Here is an 8,169-nt window from a genome sequence, read left to right as displayed (position 1 = left end):
AAGCTGCAAGCTTAATGGAAGCTACAAGCTACAAGCTCCAAGCTAAAATGGAAGCTTCAAAGCTTACATGCATTGGAGAAGCTCTTATACTCATATGTTTCTACATGCTTCTATGCTTCTTCTAGCACTTCTAGTCACTTGGAGGTTTTCAGTTGGCTTGGGTCTTGGATGAATTGCAAATGATGGAGAAGGAAGGGATTTTCTATGGACTTATGAGGCATGGCGGATTAGCATCAATTTCCAGGTCCACTTGTGATATTTGCATATTCTCTTTGCACTATTTCTCTTCCTGTCTTTATCGTGTCTATTATATCTGTTTGAATACTCTTTGTGATTGAATCTACAATTTGAAATTGGAATCTAGATATGTAGGGTTGCAAAGAAAACAATAGAAAATCCTAGTTCCAAATGAGAAAGAAATTAGATCTTAATCGAGTTTGGGTTTGAATTTATATTGTGAAATTAGATAGACAAGATTTGAAATTAAAATAGAAATTTTAAGTTAAAAATTTGAATGGTTAGATGTAATCTTTCTATCAAATTATATTTTCAGATGCGTATGGACAAACCTATTAGATGGATGAATGGGTAAATTTAGAGAACAATTACCTTTTAGGAAAAATTCTTAATTCATCACAAATTGCCCTGTCACTGCCCCTTGGATAGACTCAAACTCAGTCATTCATAACTTTTTATCATGATCGAATTTATTCAATCGCTCCAGTCAGAAGTGGCGCAACTTGGCCCTCTCCAACATATTTCAATTTCAGCCCGATCCAACAGTTCATTAGGGAGATATGGCCCTCATACTGAGACTGTTTTATTCAAGGACGTATATTTCTCCATTTCTCATAACCAAGAGTTCTTTATGCTTAAACTTCACAAAAATAATATATCAAAGCATGGAATGAATTAAAGATATTATTGCAATCTTCCCTTAGTAGAATCTTATTTTTATGCATTAGTTTTATATGATTTATTAACTAATCTAATTTAATTAAGATTAGTTAATAGTAAAAAAAGTATAATTAATCTATTTATCAACCAACATAGGAGGTATTTAGTTGAGATATTAATATTGGAGATTTATTATAATTTTTATTAGTAAAGTAATAATTTGAACATTGATGGAATGATACATAGTTGACTCTTAATGAACGAAACTATTATCAGCTGATAATCATGTAGTTATTGACATAGCTACTAGTTAATTTAATCGTAAAATTAATTAGATTTAATTGATAATAGAGATTTAATTATTTTATCAAGGGAATATTAGTATTCATTAAAAGTATGAAAAATGTGATCATTATAGATTTATTAATAAGATTCCTAATATAGCTTGCTAATAAATATTGACAAGTTATTATTATTGAATTATTAATAGGATCATTTGAGTATTGGATTATAGTTGACTTTTATCTTATAGAATTCTAGTTAGTTATTAATTGGAACGTTGCTATGATTACGTAGTTATTAATTAAATCAATTAACTAGAGTTAATTAGATTTAATTAATAATTAAGTCATGTAATGGAGATTTAATTAGTATAATTCTTTTAATGAGATTGTAGAAATACTAATATCAAAATTGATAGGTCTTATTCTGATGACTTGAACAATGACTTTAGATATTTTAATGGTGAAAACTTAGTAATATATAATTGAGAATTATTAGAATGATAAAAAGTCAAGGATTGTGAACCAATGAATCATTCTAATAAATTTATGATCTCTTATTTGAAGATTGATAATTAGCTTTCTTATATTATAATGAATAATGATCCTTGATTATCTCGAAAAGTTGAAGTAACATTAAAGAAGAGTTAATCAATTGAATATGGATCTTAGTTAAATAAAGAGAACAAGCTAATTAAAGGTCAATGATGATAAGTTTAGTGAATATGTATCCTTAAGTTATTCTTAGAATATAATTCTTAATAATGGAAGGATATTGCTATTGGAGAACAATGGGTTGACTTATAGGTTAAATGATGAAACTTAGACACTTGAAGTATACTTGAAATGAACACTGAAGCTCTACACTTAATTCAACTATGTAATTTTAGTAAACCAAAACATGTGTTTGCATCGTATATTTTATATGCTTTTTGTTTTGAGTTTTTGAGTTGACTAGTGTTGACTAGTCCTAGGTTGTTACCAGAGGCTCGAGGGTTATGAGATGTGATGGCATGTTGGTTTTATTTGTTCTCGATCTTTATAAGCCCAACCATGGTTATGTGATCGTATGCTCTATGAAATGTTTTTATTTGTTTATCAATCTTCATGTGTGAAGCTGAGATGTATGTGTATGAGACACTTGAGCTAATCATTTTTTAGTCATCGATCAGTTATCCTTGAATTATTTTCTAGTCGCCATGATGGGATTGAATGTGGATTTATTTATTGATGATGTCATGTTGTGACATGTTTCACTCAACCATTTTGGAGTCTTCGATCAGTATGATTTTGAGATATATTTTGGTTATTGAGAACCAATGGACATTGTGATTTATTTTGAGATATATTTTGGTTATTGAGAACCAATGGATACTTGTGATTATCAGTGATGCCTTCAGTTGCCAATAGAGAACTGTTGTGGTCATGATTTTCTATGAATTCTTTTCAGACGCTCATGGAGATTTGATGATTCTTATCTTGGAGATTTGTTGATTCTTATTATGGACATTTGATGCTTATATTGTAGATATTTGATGATTCTTTTTATGGATTATCTTTTGGATTTTTTTTTACAATCGCTTGTACAGGACTGTGGTGATTTTATGATTCCATGAACTTAGGGTAGGTAATCTACTTGTAGTGTCGGGAAGTGGCTTGCAATGGGGGTCAGGGCCCTAAGTGGATGCTAGGGTAACTCATTGTAAGTTTGTATAATAAGTGATAACATTTACACACTAAATGGGGATTAAATGAACTTAGAAAGATAATTGTTTTGATGTTCTCGCCATGCCTTGAGTGCTTGTACAGGCTAGGATGGGAGTAGTGAGAATGCATGGTTGCGACCATGCCTTCCGTAGTATGCCTCGTCAATATGAGAGGATACTAGTGGTTGCATGAGATTAGTATGAACTTGTGGAGTTTAGCTAACTACCAGGGTAACTTGTACGTGATAAATACGATGACACTTTCTCGTTTGCAGAGTAGGTTTCCTACATGTCTTTATGTGCCTCTAGGAATTAGATGTCAGTTTTGTGTGATGGAACCTTTGTGTTAGTATACTTTTAGGATTCCTAGACTTAGAGAGTAATTATGCTATGTGTTTTGAATAGCCTGTTTGGGACTTGAGATTGTCTCCTCAGCACGGTGGGAGTGGACCACTTAGGTTCCATGCGGTTAGGTGGTAGTGTTTTTCCACTCTTATCATTTGAGATCCGCTTGAGACACCGTAGCTAGAGCATTCTTGGTTGGTATTTATCTTCATTATCTTCTTGGAGCATTATGATAGATGATATACCTTATGATGGATGTATTTACTGGTATGTTTCTTACATTGATGGTTTGCTTATGTTAGGTGATGATATATTATGCTTTACTTTGCATGTTTGTAGGATGTTTTAGGAGTGACATTCCTACTATGATAATACCGATAATCTCTTCGGTGCTTTGGAATGTTACACACGGAGGGATGGCTAGGATCCACAATGGTCTAATGATGCTATTTACAATTGGGAGGAACCATGTGTAGACACCTAAATTGGATAACACCACTTTGGTAATCCTATTTAATTAATTAAATTCTTATTTAATTAATCCTTTTCCATCCCCTAGCTGATTAATTTAATCAATCATCTATAGTCCTAACTAATAAATCAAATAACCTATTATTTATCAATTAAATCCTATTTTTCTATCTAATTCCAAAATCCCCATTTATCAAATAAATCTATTTGATAAATAAAATCCTCATATCTAAAAGCCCCTAACTTATCCCTAAACCCCCTTTTTAGCCTAATCCACCCCATCCACCCATACTAACCAAGCTTAGCCACTAACTCACCCACCCTCATGAATGCCATCCACTTGCAAATATCTAACATCCCTAATCTAATCCTAAACCCAAGCCTAATCCACCCCCTAATGTTTTCATATTCCCTAAGCAAGCTTAAGACTTTCCTAAGCCAAGGAAAGTCAACAATCTCAACTCCCTCCAAAATATCCCAACCACCCAACAATGAATGCTCTTACAAAAGCCATAAAGACTCTTACAAGCTCTTACAAGCCATAATGAAGGGTCTTTATGAAGATATTATCCCTTGAGCCTCCTGTGTTGACTCATCCATCCCCTTTCCTCCATCCACTCACCCTATGACATGTGTCATTCTCTAATTGGTGCTAAACATGTGTCACTCCCTATTTGATGACTATGGCAGAGAAAGAGCCATCTACTACATCAGTAGAACCCTAGTTGGTTATGAACTCAATTATACTCCTATGGAAAAAGCTTGTTTGGTAGTTTTTTTCTCAACTCAAAAGCTTCGTCATTACATGCTAAGTCATACCATCCAACTAGTCTCCAAGATTGACCCTCTCAAGTATATGCTCTCCAAAACAGCACTTATAGGCCGTTTGGCCAAATGGGTTACGGTCTTTAGCGAATTTGACATCCAGTATGTGGATAGAAAGGCAATCAAAGGGCAAGCTATTGCAGATCACCTAGCTGATGCACCTCTGATAGATGCATATCCTTTGATCACAGAATTTCTAGATGAGCATATCTGTCTAATTGAAGAATAGCCCCCATGGAAACTTTATTTTGATGGATCATACACATCTCATGGATCAGGGGTAGGAATATTGTTAGTCACACCTCAAGGAGATTACATTCCAAAAGCTTTTAAGCTACAATTCCCTAGCACCAACAATATAGCTGAATATGAGGCTCTCATAGCAGGATTAAAGATAGCTACAGAATGGAACATTACTGAGTTACAAATCTTTGGTGATTCTCAGCTCATCATCAAGCAAGCCCTAAATGAATATCAAACTAAAGATGAAAAGCTATTACCCTACAAAGAGCTAGTTGATCATCTGACCCAGCATTTTACAAAGCTTCAGTTTACACAAGTGCCTCGAATACAGAACAAAGCAGCATATGCTATGGCTACTATTGGCTCGCTCTTGGAAATTCCCCAAGCAGCTACACAGTATGAGTTTTTAGTCGAGCAACTCCTCACACCCTCCTATGCAAATGAGGATTCAAATTGTGTTTGTATCTTGGTTGGTCCCCAATCCCCTTGGTACCATGAGATTCATGCTTACCTTAACGATGGTATCATATCCTCTCACCTCACACATACCCAATGCCAAAACCTCATCCAAAAATCATCTCGCTATGTTATCATAGCCAATACTCTATATCATCAGGGTTATCACGATACTCTCTCTTGATGTTTAGACCAAAATGAGGCCACGATGGTGTTAAAAGAAGTACACTCTGAACTTTGCGATACCCATACGAGTGGTATTATCCTGGCACAAAAAATCCTTAGAGTAGGCTACTATTGGCCTACCATTGAAGAAGACTCCTATGACTTTGTCAGAAAGTGTCTCCCATGTCAGCAACATGCAAATCTTGTGCACGCTCTAGCACAGGATCTACAACCTATTGCACCACCTTGGCCTTTCGCTTGTTGGGGCCTTGATCTAGTTGGAACTATCACACCTCTCTCATCTAATGGACATAAATGGATAATAACTACTACAGACTATTTCACTAAGTGGGTGGAAGCAGTCCCCGTAGTCTCAACTACAGAAGTTCAGGTCTCCAAGTTCATCTTGTACCATATTGTTTTCTGCTTCGGCATCCCGTCCACCATCTTCACCGACCACGGAGGTAACTTTGAAAATCTCAACATGAAAAAATTATGCACTTCCCTGTGCATCCATCACCACTTTTCTAGCCCATATTTTCCACAAGGTAATGGCCAGGCAAAGGCAACTAACAAAACCCTCCTCAAAATCCTAAAGAAAGTTGTCAATGATTGCGGCCGTGATTGGCACCTACAAATTAATCTAGCCCTATGGGCCTATCGAACCTCCTTCTGTACATCCACAGGCACAACTCCATACTCCCTAGTTTATGGTGCCAAAGTGGTCCTACCTATAGAGGTTGAACTCCCCTCCTTGTGCATATTTTTGCAAGAGCAAATATCAGATGAAGAATACAGAGTAGCCAGACTCACCCAACTAGATCTCTTAGATGAGAAGCAACAACAAGCATATGATCATCTCATAGTCTATCAAACTCATCTCAAAAGAAATTTCCACAAGAAGGTGCTCCCATGACACTTTAAGCCAGGTGACATGGTCCTCAAAGAAAACATGAAAGTCCAAGCAGATCGAGAAAAGAAAGGCAAGTTTGAACCTACATGGCTTGGTCCTTATGTTATCACTGCTTCCTTTGGCTCTAGAGCCTATCAGCTATCTACATCGAAAGGAGAACTCTTGAATGATTCTACTAACATCATTCATCTTAAGAAGTTCTATGGTTGAAGATCCTTGGTATACCCAGCTTTTGAAAAATACAAAAAAATAATAAAGAAAAATAAGCGTCCAATGGTGAAAACTTGGCAATTCAAGTGCCTTGGATAGGTACCTTGGTGAAAACCTGGTAATTTAGGCACCTTGTGTGCTAAGACTAATCCATTATCTATCACTATCCTATCCCTCATCCATTCACCCACCATCCCATAAAACACCTGCTTGTTCCCTTGGTGTTCCAACCAAATATCCAAAATCTAATGAAGCTTGTAAATACCTCCTGTACAGCTTGTAAATTTTGTACCTCAGCTTGTAAATCTTGTACCCCATGTTGTAAATCTTGTATCCCCCCTTGTATCATAGCTTGTATATCCAAATCTTGTCCAAAGCTTGTATCCTAGTTTGTATCCCATCACATACACACAAAGAATCCCATTTTCCTTAAGCTTTTCACAAACCATCTACCTATCCACCTATCAACTATTATAGACATCCCACCCTTCACAAACATTTCCATCTCGCAAAACCCAAACATGAACAACCTTGTACATTTTTAACATATCTTGGTCCGTCAGCTTATACATCCTCTTTCGCTTAGTACCATTGTATCTATCTAGCTTTCGTGTCAGTTCCTCCTTGATCAGCATCTTGCACACATCACGCAACCCTTGGTTATCTATTCCAATGCATCCTTTAGCTAGATCTCTTATCACCAAAGTGTTATCCTTCTTAGTTCATCTTGCCAGATGCATCATTCATCCATATCCATTAGCTTAGGTGCTCTTTGATAGATCCTTGCAGGATATAGCTTTCCTCATGTCTAATCTTGGTCTGTTAGTACCTCATCCTACCCATCTTGTTGGCAAACAGTTCTCTTTTGGATTTTCACTTTCTTTTGATTTGAAATCTTTTGGTTTTGGGTTTTGAAGTATCTTTTCCAAGCAATCTCCTTGTTCCCTCCTTAAGGTTGCCACGATCTTCCATATCATGGTATACTGCGAATGGGGCAATTTGAGCATAAGGTCTTGATCATGTCTTTTGCTTGTTTTTTTTTTTGCTTGTGGGTTACCCAGTTTTGTTTCCACGCTGCTTCCTCTAGGATTCATGTGTGATGCTGGAGCAATCCTTGTTTGTTTGTTTTGAGTCAGTCCGTCAGTCTTCTGGATGGTTGGTGAAAAGGCCTTGATGTTTTTGGTAACCTTGGCAATTAACCAACAGTCCTATAGCAAATCTAATGCTCAACTACATGGTGGTACTTCTCTTTGAAGTATCCTCCTACTCAAAAAGCTTCAATGGATTCCCTTCATCTCCATTATCCCCCATCCATATCCAGCATCCATCTCTCCTACCCCAGCTTGTGCAACCGCATCTCTTAAAATCAACCATCACTCTTAGCTTTAGAGATCCACAATCCTAGTCTTAGGGATCCACCAATCCAATCAATCCACCAAGCCTCATCTTTCAAGATCCACAATCCTAGTCCTAGGGGTCTCTGAAACCCATCTTCTGCCAATCTGACTCTTTGAAATCCTATTGCATCAGCTTTATCATCCCATCTTCCATCTCCCTATCCTAGATTCGTTTTATAGCGCTCCACTCCTTCATCCTTCCCCCAATCTTGAAAGTCTTAAGCTTTCTTCCTCTTGTGTCTCTGATTCTCCCTTTATCA

The sequence above is a fragment of the Cupressus sempervirens genome, chromosome 8, assembly GCF_028749045.1.
Source record: "Cupressus sempervirens isolate cs-2001-9-10 chromosome 8, ASM2874904v1, whole genome shotgun sequence".
NCBI classification, from domain to species: domain Eukaryota; kingdom Viridiplantae; phylum Streptophyta; class Pinopsida; order Cupressales; family Cupressaceae; genus Cupressus; species Cupressus sempervirens.
This window is presented reverse-complemented; position numbering follows the sequence as displayed.